Source organism: Emys orbicularis, chromosome 3 (genome assembly GCF_028017835.1).
Source record: "Emys orbicularis isolate rEmyOrb1 chromosome 3, rEmyOrb1.hap1, whole genome shotgun sequence".
In the NCBI taxonomy this organism is placed as follows: Eukaryota; Metazoa; Chordata; order Testudines; family Emydidae; genus Emys; species Emys orbicularis.
The window spans coordinates 145,344,746-145,360,621 of NC_088685.1; the positions used below are offsets into that span (position 1 = coordinate 145,344,746).

The window sequence follows — 15,876 nt, forward strand, 5'->3', positions numbered from 1 at the left end:
AATCTGAAATAAATTGATTTGATTCACCAAAATGAACATAAACTACTGAGTAATTAGATGACTGTATTGGTGTAATCTTTGTCCTTCTGCTCCCTACTGCTTGTCAACTTCACTCCTCATGTCACATCTAAATTTTAGATTGCAGACTTTTTCAGGCAGGGACCATGTCTTTTTAATGTCTTCTGAGAAGCGTTTAGCAAGCTCAGGCACTATAAAATAAATACTGGACAAAGTTTTGTGGGAGAATTTAAAGGCATTAATATCCTGGATGCTCAGATGACAGAACTACATACAGCCAGGTAGAAAAGAATGAGTGACAGTCCAGGTATATAAAAGAATAAAGCTGCTGATTTATGAAAACCAGGTGTGCTAATTAAAAATAATTTATTTATTTTTTGCATAGGTGGGTTAAAAAAGTTCTTGACAGTATAATGAAATTGAATTTTTTAAAAGGTTGTTACGAGATATTAAGATAGACAGACCACGTATAATTCAATATCCTACACTTGCACAAAGGCTTGCCTTCGCATACAGCGCTACAGCTGAGCCGCTGAAACGCTTTAGTAAAGATGCTCCGACGTTGACAAGAGAGCTTCTCCCATCAGTGTAGTCAATCCATCTCCTCAAGAAGTAGTAGCTATGTCAACAGGAGAAGCTCTTGTTGACATAGCACAGTCTACACCGGGGAATTATCAGTATAACTACATCATTCAGGGGTTTGGATTTTTCACATACCTGAGTGACGTATAACAGACCTATATCAGTATAACTAGTTATACTGATATAGGTCTGTAGCGTACGCCTGGCCCAAGAATCCAGCCCAAGAGAGATAAACCCTGCCTACACTATGAACGGACCTGATGGTGGCAGTAATAGTCAGGAACAGGTGTGATGGAATGGGAATTTTTCATATTTTGGATGAATAGTGTATGTGCCTCAGTTTCCTTTGTGCGCAGCATGGTTAACTAGGTGGGGAGGGAAAGTATGTTTATTCTTTGCAGAGATCCAGGTGTGACTGGGGTCCATATCTTCTGGGACTTTCCATGGACAATTGCCTGGATTTTGGCATCTAACAACTAACGACCATGAAGGGCTCATGCTCTGCAGGAAACCAGCTAGGTTTGACCAGCTGGAGAACAAAGGGCTATCGAGGAGGGCCAGGTGACTATGTTTGCCCTGGAACAAGAACAAAGGACTGATGAGGGGTCAGGGGGTTGTTAAGTGTGGGCTGTTGGAGGGGAGAAGCAGCTTCTGGACTGGGACTCGGAAGGGATCAGAGAGCTCTGAACTGACCCAGATGGACTATGCTGTAACCTTCTGTTTTCTGTGATAACCAAGGACTTTCCACGCTGTATTCCAGACATCTAATAAACCCTTCTGCTTTTACAAAACTGGCAGAGAGTCACTCCAGATTAAAGAAACTGGGAGTACATTGCTCCCTTTGGGTACATAAATCTCCCTCCGGGATCCAAACCAGGTGGGAGATTCTACAGGGAGTTCATGGCAAAAGGAAGCGGAGCCAAAGGCTCCGAGATTTGGTCCCAGGAGGCAGTGAAGCCAAGGGACTTATCCCAGTGAGAGAGAGACATCCTAAGGGTGGTCATCACAGGGATGTTCCAGAGCTGTTTGAAAGCACTGGACCTATGGATCTGTGACCACAGGTCCTACTGAAACTGGTGCAGATAACCATTTAAGTGTTAGGGCTGGTCTCCACTACTGGTAGATCAACATTGCTGCAATCAATGCAGCAGGGATCGATTTAGCAGGTCTAATGGAGACGCGCTAAATCAATGGCAGAGCGTTCTCCAGTCGACCCCAGCTCTCCAAGAAGAGTAAGGGAAGTCGACCGGAGCGTGTCTCCCGTTGACTCAGCGCCGTGAAGACACAGGGGTAAGTCAACCTAAGCTACGTCGAATTCAGCTAGGTTATTCACGCAGGCGGAGTAGCATAACTTAGGTCGACTTACCCCCATAGTGAAGACAAGCCCTAAGTGTGGATGAAACAAAGCCTTTTTCAAAATCATACATCCTGGCAACTAAGTTGTTTTCAACATCAATTCAGCAGCACCTACTGTTCACAATTTGTCATTAACTGGTCGGTTCATTAGTGTGAATGGACTATGGTGATCTAGATTTAACCAATAAAATTTATGACAGTTACATAGGCATTTTTGTTAGTCTGCTGCTATTCACTCTGGTAGGTGGTGCAAACACACAACATCTCTGATATGCAGATTTAGAAGCCTAATTTTAGGCCCCCTGGTTTGAAAACTTTGGCCACTGTACTTGGCATTTACTCTGAACAAGTATAATCACAATGGTTGTAAGAGCGCCTGTGCATCATTTAGAACCTTATGTGTAGACACTGGTGTGTGAAGACATTCCAGGGACTTATAACTAAGGCTACGATTATGTCACAGAGGTCATGGATGTCACGGAAACTGACTTCCAGAGACCTGTGACATTTTCTGCCCCGGAGGCTGAAGCTGTCAGCAGGCAGCCCCACAGCTCTCAGCTGCTGCAGGAGAGGGCCCCCTGCAGCTGCCCAGCCACGGCGGGCCAGAGGGGACCCCAGAATCCCTAGAAGCTGTGGGTGCTGGACCCTCCTCATTTTGTCAGGGGTATTTTTAGTAAAAATCACAGACAGGTCATGGGCTTCCGTTAATTTTTGCTTATTGCCCGTGACCTGTCAGTGATTTTTACTAAAAATATCCCAGACAAAATCTAAGCCTTACTTAGAACACTGGTTGCAACCTAAATGTTGTAGTGCAAATAAAGCTCTTACATTATCAGTGCATGCTGGGAGAGAGATTATAGACCGTTGAGATGCCATTTATAACAACTACCTTGGAAGACAGACACTGTGTGCAAACAGCCATACCATTAGAAGGAACACAACTGCTATTTACAATTAAGTTATGTACAAGCAGTAACCTAGCTTTAGAGGGCAGGGGGAAGGGATGCTGCGGGATGGACAGGGGGACCTGCCTTACTCCACATCACACAGACACCCTATTTGAAAGATGTTTAAAGAAGTCTGTGTGTCTATTGCCAGCATCAAAAAAAGCAGCATATACCAATGGCAAAAAGTATAACAGATGCAGAGCCTGGTACCAAGAACAAGGCAACATTTTGAAAAGAATGCTGCTGATGGCAAGGACGCTGCTGCAGTCAGCCAGTCTGAAAATTCTGGATCTATTGTTTCCTATGCCAGCATAAAAGACACAGAATCACAACAGAGACTGTTAGCGTTTCTAATGGGATAAGATAGTACTGGCAGCAAGTTATGGGCTGTTGGTTTTGGTTTTTTTTTGTCATTTTTAAATGATAATGGGCTGAATATTTTTATTTGCTATAAAAATCCCATAAGGAAAAAGGCTTTTTAAAGTTTTAACATGCTCGTACTAATGGCTTTGCTTAGTTTAATTCTAACAATAAACCTAATATGCTTTGAAGAATAAATTAATGTCTAGTAAGTCAGAAATACAACAGAGACCTTTATTATAGAAAAAAAGAAGACCAAATAACAGCAGTTTGTTAAGACAAGTCATTGTTTGAACAAGACACCAAATGGAAATATTAGCTCGGTAATAAATTGACTATACTTTTAATACATCAAATAGATAGATTTTTATCTCTTCTACCAGGTGAAGAGGCAAAATTTCTCTTTAAGATACTTAAAGATAAAAAATGTAAATTGTTGATTTAAATCAATTCCCTTTTCAACTAATTAAAGGACTAAAATAAATTGTAAAGGCTTGTCTTAAATCAATGGTTCACAAGCTATGGTCTGTGGAAAGCTGGCAAGTCACGTGGTGCTAATGCACCACCCATTCCCAGTCTAGGTTTTTCATTGCAAAAGAGCCTGGAGGCCTGGAAATGCACCTGGAAATGAGGAACCAGCCTACAGACCACTGCTACATCAGAAGAAAAAGAGAAACAGGAGTTGCCCAAAGATACTGAAGCTACTAGTGGGAGAAGAATGTGCAGAGGAGGAAAAAGCCAGCCAGGGCGTACAGCCAAGGGAGTAGTTGAAGCAAGCAGCCAAGCAACAGGGAAAAGGGGACCATGCAGCAGTGAAGCACAGGAGGAGAGGAACAGAACAGATGGGAGGGAAGATACACATAAGAAGTAGACAGTGATTAACTTTTTAAAAAAAAAGCCCAAACATTCATCATGTAAGACATACAAATATATTAAATCCATTCCTATTTTTTCCATTAAGGCAATTGTTGTAGATTAGAAAGGGAAGGGGAAGGGGACAAGAGAATCTGCAATGTGGTGTACACACCATGAATCTGAACCTCCAATTTAAGTTAATCCACCCACATGCAAAGGTTAAAGGGTCACTGTTCAACATACACTCATTTCCATTGGAAAATGTTGCTACCGCTTACTATAACATCTAAAGTTCTGAAATAAAAAATCCCAGAAAAATATGTTCTACTCAGTTTACTTTTGGCATTTGACAGCTATACATGCAGTCAGTTTTACTGTTTTGATGATTAGCTGCATTTCCTATCATGAACTGCTCTGGAAGAGTTTACTATTATGCTCTTCTGCCAATCCTGCTGGAAGGTGTTCACCAATGACAAGTAACAGCAAAGCTGAAGCTAAGATGCAGTAACCAGATGAATGAATGTGGAGAGGGGGTAGAGGGCCAGACCAGAGTAGGGTGACCAGATGTCCCGATTTTATAGGGACAGTCCCGATTTTTGGGTCTTATAGACTCATAGACTTTAAGGTCAGAAGGGACCAATATGGTCATCTAGTCTGACCTCCCGCATGATGCAGGCCACAAAAGCTGACCCACCCACAACAGAATCTTCCAGCCTGCGACCCCTGCCCTATGCTGCGGAGGAAGGCGAAAAACCTCCAGGGCCTCTGCCAATCTACCCTGGAGGAAAATTCCTTCCCGACCCCAAATATGGCGATCAGCAGAACCCTGAGCATACAGGCAAGATTCTACAGCCGGACCCTCATTTTACCCGCGATGGCATGTTAATGCCTAATTGACTAAAATCACGTTATCCCATCAAACCATTCCCTCCATAAACTTATCAAGCCTAATCTTGAAGCCAGAGAGGTCCTTCGCCCCCACCGTTTCCCTCGGAAGGCTGTTCCAAAATTTCACCCCTCTGACGGTTAGAAACCTTCGTCTAATTTCAAGCCTAAACTTCCCCACGGCCAGTTTATATTCATTCGTTCTCGTATCCACATTACTACTAAACTGAAATAATTCCTCTCCCTCCTTGGTATTAATCCCTTTGATATATTTAAAGGATCTTCTAGGTTTTAAATAAAAGTTGAGCATTTTATTAAGGGTATCTAAGCAGGTGTCTTGTCATGCTGCAGTATGTAACACAGTGCAGTCTGGCTTCCATCTCTCTACTTCATTGCAAATTTCACAGAATTCCTGTCAGTTTCACAGGTCTTTTTCTTATATAGGCTCCTATTACCTCCCACCCCCTGTCCCGATTTTTCACATTTGCTGTCTGGACACCCTAGACCAGAGCCAGTTTAGTGTTGCTCTTAAACTCACCCAAATGAGCCTCCTAAAACATCAGTAGAGGAGCAGAACAACCCTTAAGATTGTTTTGTTTTCTTTTTAAAGGATTTTTTAAAATTCCAAAAAGGACTGTTTTAAGTAGACTATTTCAAAAGAATCAAGTTGGCAGTGTCCCTTTATGTTTAAAACCACTGGTACATGAGTGATTTTGAAAGTACATATTAAAAAAAGCAAAGTGTAATGAAGTGCACAGAATATAGGAAGGTATCTGAGGACATCAAATGAAAGATTATCCTTATTTGTGAGATCCATTTAATCAAGAAACCAGATGAAGCAACTAAAAACCAAGGACTATTTTTTGTGCCTATTTGGCAACTGCAAAAAGATCCTGATCAACAGGCTAGCTTCTCCTAAAATGGAAGAGTCACTAATTAACAAGAGGCCAAAAATAAATGGTAAAAACATAAAAAGTTACCTGGAATTTTCCAGCAGAGGATACAGTTAAGGGCTCTAAGGCCTGGTCTACACTAGGCATTTATGTCGAATTTAGCGCCGTTACATCGAATTAACCCTGCACCCGTCCACACCACGAAGCTATTTAGTTCGACATAGAGGTCTCTTAAATTCGACTTCTGTACTCCTCCCCAACGAGGGGAGTAGCGCTAAATTCGACATGGCCATGTCGAATTAGGCTAGGTGTGGATGGAAATCGACGCTAATAGCTCCGGGAGCTATCCCACAGTGCACCACTCTGTTGACGCTCTGGACAGCAGTCCGAGCTCGGATGCTCTGACCAGCCACACAGGAAAAGCCCCGGGAAAATTTGAATTCCTTTTCCTGTCTGGGCAGTTGGAATCTCATTTCCTGTTTGGACATCGTGGCGAGCTCAGCAGCACTGGCAACGATGCAGAGCTCTCCAGCAGAGATGGCCGTGCAATCTCAGAATAGAAAGAGGGCCCCAGCATGGACTGATCGGGAAGTCTTGGATCCGATCGCTGTGTGGGGCGATGAGTCCGTGCTTTCCGAGCTGCGCTCCAAAAGACGGAATGCAAAGATCTATGAGAAGATCTCTAAAGCCATGGCAGAGAGAGGATACAGCCGGGATGCAACGCAGTGCCGCGTGAAAATCAAGGAGCTGAGACAAGGCTACCAGAAGACCAAAGTGGCAAACGGACGCTCCGGATCCCAGCCACAGATATCCCGTTTCTATGAGGCACTGCATTCCATCCTAGGTGCAGCCGCCACCACTACCCCACCACTGACCGTGGACTCTGAGGATGGGATATTGTCAACGGCCGGTTCCTCGGACATGTTAGCGGATGGGGAAGATGAGGAAGGAGATGAGGAGGACGAGGCAGTCGACAGCGCTTACAACGCTGATTTCCCCGACAGCCAGGATCTCTTCATCACCCTTACAGAAATCCCCTACCAACCGTCCCCAGCCGTTAACCCGAACACAGAATCAGGGGAAGGATCATCCAGTAAGTGTTTTAAACATCTAAACATTTATTTTTAACAGAACAGGAATATTAACAACAACAACAATGGGTTTCTCATGATTAGTGTGCCCTAGGCGCTTAACGTTTCAGTCCTGGGCAGTGCAACTATTGAAAAAAAATCTAACAATGTCCGGTTTTGCATGATTGTTCTGCCCAAGCTGCTCTACTGTTTAGTCCCTGCCAGTGCAGCTACAGTAAAATGCGGTCTATATGTCCGGGGATAGAGCTGAAATCCTCAATGGACATCTCCACGAAGCTCTCCTGGAGGTAATTGGAAAACCTTTGCATCAGGTTCCTGGGGAGAGCGGCCTTATTGGGTCCTCCGTAATAGCAGACATTTCCGCGCCAGGAGACAAGCAAGTACTCCGGGATCATTGCCCTGCAGAGCATGGCGGCATACGGCCCTGGTCTTTGCAGGCTTTCCCGAAGCATTCTTTCTTTTTCCGTGTCTGAGATCCTCATCAGGGTGATGTCGCTCATGGTGACCTGCTTTGAATTAGGTAGGGGAATGTTAGTATTGGGACTGCTTGCCCGTTCCTTTACAGAACTGTAACCGGCGGTTTACAGCCACGCGGTGGAGGCGGGAGAGGGGCAGCATACAGGGATCTTTCCCTGGGACAGCCGCGAGGGGGTGGGACAGGGGCAGAGTTCATGCTTGCCGGATTGCTGGCAGCAGGGACTGGCATTGCTTTCAATGTGAAAGGAAGCCAGTACAACTATTAAAGTTTTAAGCAGCCACAAGTCTACGGCTTACCATGTCGGCCTGCTACACAAATTCCGGTGTCCTGCCCCGCTTCTCTGATCTGCACTGCAAGACCCCAGGCACTGAATGCGAAGGCCGAAAATTCGACCTTGTCCTGAGTGCGCATGTGATAGGTGCTGTGCATGGTCTTCTTCACAGAGAAAGACTATGTTCTTTGTTCACAACTAAATTTATCTTTCTGAGGAATTCACTCCCTTTTTCCCATTCCTACAGCTGCGACTGTCTCCCAACGTAGCCTGGCATCACACTCCCAGAGGCTAGCGCAGATTAGGCGTAGGAAGAAGAGGACACGGGAGGACATGTTCTCGGAACTTATGGTCTGCTCCCGAGCCCAGGCAGCACAGCAGACCCAGTGGAGGGAGAACTTGTCCCAAATGCATCGTTCACACATGGAACGGGAGGAGAGGTGGCGGCAGGAAGACCAGCAGGCGACTCAAACGCTGCTTGGACTAATGAGGGAGCAAACGGACACGCTCCGGCGCCTTGTGGATGTTCTGCAGGACCGGAGGCAGGAGGACAGAGCCCCGCTGCAGTCTATCTGTAACCGCCCTCCCCCGCCACCAAGTCCCATACCCCCCTCACCCAAAGTCCAAAGAAGAAGGGGCGGCAGAGTTCGTGAAAACTCTCACTCCACCCCTGCAGACTGCTCTACTACTAGAAGGCTCTCATTCCCCAAAATTTGACAAGTCCTTTCCTTCCCGCCTCACCCAAGCCCCCGTCCAAGTTTCACCCCCCAGTTTCATGTGTAGTTGCTAATAAAAAATACGTTTCTGTTAATTACTGTTTCCATCATGTTCTTTAGAGGAGAGTCTGTCTGAAGGGGGGGAAGGGGGTTGGTAATTGGACAGGACAGTCACCTTTACCAGGGTACAGAGGCGGGGGCAGGTTCAGCAGCAGGGCACACACACATTGCAGTCACTAGTTACCCTGGTCAGTCTGGGAGGTGGTTTTAGTGTTCTGTGGGGGGTGCTCTGTGACTTTGTGGCGGGGGAGGGCAGTTACAGATCTTATGCGGCGGTCCTTATCCTGGATCACAGAGCCACGCAGCAGGGGATCTGTAACCATCCTCCCCCTGCCACAAAGTCACATAGCCCCCCCACACACACAGTCCCGAACAGGAGGGGTGGCAGGGTCCGTTGAAACCACCAGTCCACCACTGCAGAGCCTGTCATTCCTGGAGTTTGGAAGCGTCATTTGCATCACTACACTACACCCGCTCCCCACCACAGTCTGCGTCCCAGGTTCAACACTGTTTCCCACGAAAACAGTAATAAAGAAAACGGTGTTCATTAACAAAATTCAAGTGATTTTATTTTTAAACGTGTGTTGGAAGGGGGGGAACGGGGTATGTAACTGGAGAGGATAGTGAACATTTACTGGGTAAAGAAACGGGGGCAGGTTCAGCTTCTCTGTACACAAACTGAAAAGTCACTGGTTACCCTGCTCACTCAGGAACCTAGCTTTCAAAGCCTCCCGGATGCACAGCGCGTCCCGCTGGGCTCTTCTAATCGCCCGGCTGTCTGGCTGGGCGTAATCAGAAGCCAGGCTACTTGCCTCAACCTCCCACCCCGCCATAAAGGTCTCCCCCTTGCTCTCACAGAGATTGTGGAGCACACAGCAAGCTGCAATAACAATGGGGATATTGGTTTCGCTGAGATCACAGCGAGTCAGTAAGCTTCTCCATCTCCCCTTGAGACGGCCAAAAGCACACTCCACCACCATTCTGCACTTGCTCAGCCGGTAGTTGAAGAGTTCTTTTTCAGTGTCCAGGGCGCCAGTATAGGGCTTCATGAGCCAGGGCATTAGTGGGTAGGCCGGGTCCCCGAAGATGACTATAGGCATCTCCACATCCCCAAGAGTTATTTTGTGGTCCGGGAAGTAAATACCTTCCTGCAGCCGTCTAAACAGACCTGAGTTCCTGAAAACACGAGCGTCATGAACCTTGCCCGGCCATCCGACGTTGATGTTTGTAAAACGTCGCTATGGTCCACCAGTGCTTGCAGCACCATTGAAAAGTAGCCCTTTCGGTTGATGTACTGGCTGGCCTGGTGGTCCGGTCCCAGGATAGGGATGCGAGTTCCATCTATAGCCCCACCGCAGTTTGGGAATCCCATCGCGGCGAAGCCATCTATGATGGCCTGCGCGTTTCCCAGGGTCACTACCTTTGAGAGCAGTACCTCAACGATTGTGTTGGCCACTTGCATCACAACAACCCCCACGGTAGATTTGCCCACGCCAAAGTGGTTCGCGACTGACCGGTAGCTGTCTGGCGTTGCAAGCTTCCAGAGGGCTATGGCCACTCGCTTCTGGACAGTCAGGGCTGCTCGCATCCGGGTGTCATTGCGCTTCAGGGCAGGGGACAGCAACTCACAAAGTTCCATGAAAGTCCCCTTCCGCATGCGAAAGTTTCGCAGCCACTGGGATTTATCCCAGACCTGCAGCACTATGCGGTCCCACCAGTCCGTGCTTTTTTCCCGGGCCCAGAATCGCCGTTCCACAACATCCACATGACCCATTGCCACCGTGATGTCCTCGGCGCTGGGTCCCATGCTTTCTGACAGGTCTGTGCTACTCTCAGACTTCAGGCCCTCACCGCGGTGCCGTAGCCTCCTCGCCTGATTTATCTGCATCTGCCTCTGGGAAAGGTGGATGATAAGCTGCGAGGCGTTGACAACGGCCACAACTGCAGCGATGGTCGCAGCGGGCTCCATGCTCGCAGTGCTGTGGCGTCCGCGCTGTCACTGACCAGAAAAGTGCGCGAACTGATTGCCCGCCGGCGCTTTCAGGGAGGGAGGGCGGGAGTGACGGTTGGATGACGACAGTTACCCAAAACCACCCTCGACACATTTTTTCCCCCAGAAGGCATTGGGGGCTCGACCCAGAATTCCAATGGGCAGCGGGGACTGCGGGAACTGTGGGATAGCTGCCCACAGTGCACCGCTTCCAATGTCGACGCTTGCCCCGTTAGTGTGGACTCACAAAGTCGAATTACTGTCCTTAGTGTGGACACACACGTTCGACTTTGCAATATCGATTCTACATATTCGATTTAAGTAAAATCGAACTACTCTCATAGTGTAGACATACCCTAAGAGTCAAATGGCCATCATCTGATGGAACTCTGTTCAAGTGAATGCTTTTAATGACATTCCAAATATGGCTTCATTTCTTTCCAAATATGGCACTTGTCTTTGCCATTTTTGGGAGGTGCTATGTGTAGCACAAAAACCCTGGGTTCTTTTCTAGGAGAGAGTTTATTCTGTGACACTATGGCTTTGTCTATAGCAGAGACATTTAAAAGTAATTACCGCTGATTCCAACACCAGTTCAGCTGAACTGATGAGCATTGTGAAGAAGACAAGGCTCCAGTGGTTGGCCCCACTTTTAACACAGTTTTCATTAAACCTGCTTTTCAGCAGGTTTAATTAAATGGTGGTACATATAACTGCCAGAAGCTACCAGAGCCTTGTCTACACTAGGGCTTCCTCCAGCAAAGAAGGAAATTTTTTAAGTTTTGCCAGCATAGATATGGCCTAATCGTAATTGTGAGGAACATGGATCTGCTCTGTAATTATTTATGAATTCTGTATATTGACCTGGTTATTGGGACATTAATGTAGAATTTACTCAGTATACTCAACAGGGCTGCTGGGAAACAAGCGGGAAAGCAAAAGAATGGCTCAGGTTAAGACACCTTCAGCAAATACTTGAGGGTTGTTAAGTCACTGCCTCCCTGACTCCACCACCCGCTGAATTCACCAAACTAGTATGGACAAGGAGGGCTAACAACTAGCAACCGATCAGATCAAAAAACTGGCTGGATAAAAATGACTCTCTCTAGGGGGAAGCAGTTGTTGGGGAGCTGTTCAGATTGACGCAGGAACACTCTGAAGTATGTGAAGTTAGAACTGCCTGGCCCACCATTACAGGGGACTTTAGGTAAGATATGTACATTTAGATGGTTTTAAAAATCCTTTTATGATTTGTTCCTACCATTAAGATTCAACAATACTTTGGTTTAAGAAGGCTGTCTGGTCACTACACTCATCCTGGTTTCAGACTCCCAAAAGGAAGAACCAGAAGCACTCAAACCCAGTCGGACCTGCTGGTACACATGGTCTCTACACAGTGTACTGTAGCCCCAGGCAAAGTGGGAAAACTGCAGAATTCCAACCCAGGAGAGGTAAATACATGAGATCTGATACTCGAGGGGGGGCACTCAGATACATCAGAGAGTAGGTAGAGAGGTACAGCTAGCCCTGTAAGCATGACACTAGTATGTTCCTTGCTACTAAAAATCAGGCAGCCAGCAGGGGAGTTTGAAGTGCTACATGAATAAGCCAACCTTTAACTTCCAGCTCTCTCCTGTTCCAAGGCAGTAATTTTGGCATCTCACGCGTCAACCATTTCCCCCTTATTCTACATACTTCAGTTCTAGGACTATCATGGGCTATTTTGGAGAAAGTCAACGTGCCATGGACTTAGCAAAGCCAGAGTTCTGGGACAAAAGATGCCATCAGTTTCAACTGAAAGGAGTACCCGTAAGACTGGTTCACAGAAAAGTAGTCTTGTTTGGCTACTGCAGAGCAAATCAAAGAAGGGCTCAGATGACTTTGTAAGGGGAATCCTCAACATGCTCTTTTGCAAGGAGGACTGAGTAGAGGTAGGGGAGAAAAGACATCATCCAAGATACTATCTTTCATTTACCCAAAGTCTCAACATTACAATAACTATCACATTGGATGAGAAAGGTTGAACATTACTTTTTCTGGAGCCAGTCAACATTTCAATCAACCACACAAGAAATCTGTTAAAACAATCTGAGGCATTGCAACTCCCAGCTGACTCTGAACCAGGGAGATGGGGACCTAATACTTCGGGAGGCAACAGTTATTACACAACAAGCATGGGGGAAGGGTTAAGATGATCTGGTTTACTGACTAGCAGTAAAAAGTATGTGTAAAACTCTAGTACATAGGGGGGGGGAAATGGGAAGAGTCTGCAGAAAGGGAAATGAGAGAAGATAGCGAATTCACTTTGGAAAACACCATCCACAGTTTATATTACACAAAACTATTTTTCTTTTTAAACCCGGAAGTATTTGATGAATCCTGGAGGAATGTTAGGAAGAGAGGGAACTTTAAGCACAATGGTGCTCATGTTCAATGAGCCGGCAATTCTGTCATATCTTCCCATAAAAGGAATAAATAGGTTTGTGATTTATTGGTGGTAGCAGTTGGTAAGCTCATCCCTACCTGTATTCAGAAACAGCCCCCCATGCACAGGACCCATGAAGTTTTGAATGAGAACCTTGATATTTAACCTAGAAACTAACCATCACTGTAATAAAGCCACTGGCAAGAGAGAGTTTGTCTATGGCAGAATACAAGAAGAATCAGGCCTATTTCACTATTGCTGTTACCCACTGCTTACTGAGAGGCAGGGTGATGAGCCATGATTTTTGTAGTTTCACTCTGCTGCCTCAGGAATTCTATGTGCAGCAGCAGGAGTGAAAGCCCACTGAGCTTCTGCATTAGCTGCAGCCATAAACTCAATCTCCCACCTTGCATTAGAGTTATTAGTCTTGGCACACAAAGTTTGATGCAAAGTTTAAGTAATTTTCAAACATATGTTCAGAAACAGTACTGCACCAAAAAAGTGTATGGCAATAACCATGCTATAGTACAGGCTTATTTTTTGTGGTGAGGGGGAGCCACAAAGAAGTTTACATCAGGTTTTTGTCTACATCACACAATGAATCTTAAACTATTAGAGTAAGTGGTTATCACTGCTCCTTCAGCAGAACCATACTTGACAGTCATTTTTAACAAGACTATACACCTATTACAGTTCTACACCCAGCATATTGATTGACTGAATAAGATTCTGGTCAGTTTAAATCCTGATACTCAGTATGGAAGTGATTAACCTAAACTTCAAAAATGATTCCAGGACAAACAAAAGCAAATAGAAATAATGGAGGAAAAGAGTGGGGATGTATCCCCAGCCACTCCAGGAGGCAGGAAGCTGTAATGCTGCCCACATGCAATAACAACTATTAGGCAAGACTGATATAGACTAGATTCCCTAAGAGCATACCCCTTAAACCATCCCATTCCCGCCCTATCAGGCAACCAGCCTTAACTGAATTCTGATTCTAGCCCCTGCTACTGAGCCCCATTTTTACACCACCTTCTGGCTGTCGATATTAGGAAAATTATCAGACAACAAAGGTTGAAAATATTTGTTCCTACTGATGGAAGTTTTGAGCTTATCGTGGTATATCTAAGGTTTATGAGAACCAGAAATGAAATTCTGAACTGTTTACCATCATTATAATCAGCAACTTTGTGCCCTACCAACTGATACACACAGTACTTTAAAAAAACACACACACACACACACCCAGCAGCAGGCAATAGAAAGTTGCACCGACTCTGTAGCCACATGGCTGCAAAAGTCAAACATGCACGGGAACCTCACAAAAACGCACTACATTTCGGTAAACTATCAAAAATGGCCCCGCTTTTAACTGCAAACCTTCCCATGCCCCCCCCCCCTAAAACCTAGGGTGTCTCCGGTCCACATGCCCCCCTAGAAACTGTCTGACGGGGGAGGGGGACGGGCTAGGGACGAGGCAGTATCACTGCCAGGGAAAAGCACAGCTCGTTTGGCCGCCCGGGCTGCTGCGATCCCCACACACCCACCAGCGCCTCCATGTGCTCTGCCCGGGCCTAAGCGCCGGCGGGGCGGCACCGAGCGACCCTCCCGCCTCCCCGCGGTTGGGCTGCACGGGGAACAGGCTGCGGCCGCTCGCTTGGGCACCAGGCACCGCCATGTGCGGCGGCTGCGCGGCCCGGGGTCACTTACATAAGGAGCCGGCTCCCCCGCCCCCTCGCCTGCCGGGCCCGCAGCGGCTGCGCCGGGCCGCTCCCTGCCCGCCCACCCAGCCCTCCCTCCTGAGCCCGGCGCCCCCACCCTGAGGGCGCCCCCCCGTCCGTGCCCGGGCGGGGAGCCGGAGCCGGCCTAGCCGGGCGGGCTGCAGCGGAACCTCCCGCAGGTACCTGCTGGGGCGGGTGTCACCGCCGTCTGCCTCCTGCCCGGCGCGTCTCCTCCCCCCCGTGCCGGTCACGGCGACGGCATCTCCCCACAGCGGTTAAGGCGGGCGCCTGCCTCTCCCGGGCCTGCCCGGCTCCGCCGCACTCAGTGTCTGCGCAGCAACCCGGCCCCCCCACGCACACCCGCTCACCACCGGGAAGGGAAGGTGGGGGGGGGCAGTTCTCGCGAGAGCTGCCGCCGCCACCGCGGGAATTTTCAAATTCGCAACCTTTCCCTAGGCTCAAGCGGCCCGGGGGGGGGCAGAACGCAACGGGCGTAGAACTACAAATACCAGCATGCACCGCTCCATCCGCTGCACTGCGGGTGCCAGTAGTCCACGGAGCATTGCAAGCCGGGAACTGTAGTCTCTTTAGGACTACAAAGTACAAAATTGTTCAGGCCGGAAGGGCTGTTCTTTGGCCACCCCTGAAGAGCATTTGAGGATTTTTTCTTTCCTTTTCTTTTTCTTTTCACTCCTAGAGTCTCACGCACTAGCGCAAGGATTCAATCCCTAGGAACGCATCAGGGATGGCTTATTTGTTTAGAAAAGCCTTTTCCAGAAAGACAGCAATTGTTGGACTCAAGTTTTTCTTTTCCATGTTTTGATGTTAACTTCCTGAACTCAACTTGACTATATCTGAATTAGACTGAGGGCACGCCAATGTCTGCATAATTTAAACTTTAATTTAAATCAAATAAATGCACAGCCCTTATGGTGGTCACACTATCATTTAAATAGTGAAAGGCAGTTTCATGATGTTGCTGCTTAGGAGGACATGAGCAACAGCAGATGCAGGCACAGAAGAGCCTCCTAAAAAAAGAAAAGGAGGGATTGTGTAGCAAAGATCCTCCTTCCATTGCAGCCTTCAGGAGGTTAGCAATTGAGGCTAGAAAGAAGAATGGTTTCAGAGTAGCAGCCGTGTTAATAAATTTGTTAGTCTCTAAGGTGCCACAAGTACTCCTGTTATTTTTTAGAAAGAAGAATGTCACCCCCTTGCAGTTCATTTC

At 47.1% G+C, this 15,876-nt stretch overlaps 1 protein-coding gene across 1 annotated transcript in view; it reads right to left on the reverse strand.

Moving 5' to 3' along the window:
* AHCTF1 (AT-hook containing transcription factor 1) overlaps window positions 1-14,890 on the reverse strand; it is a 91,137-nt gene extending 76,247 nt beyond the window's left edge. The window contains exon 1 of the mRNA XM_065400919.1: window positions 14,835-14,890. The gene's annotated coding sequence lies outside the window, so the exon portion shown is untranslated. The remainder of the gene's footprint in view (window positions 1-14,834) is intronic.
* Between the last annotated feature and the right edge of the window lie 986 nt (window positions 14,891-15,876).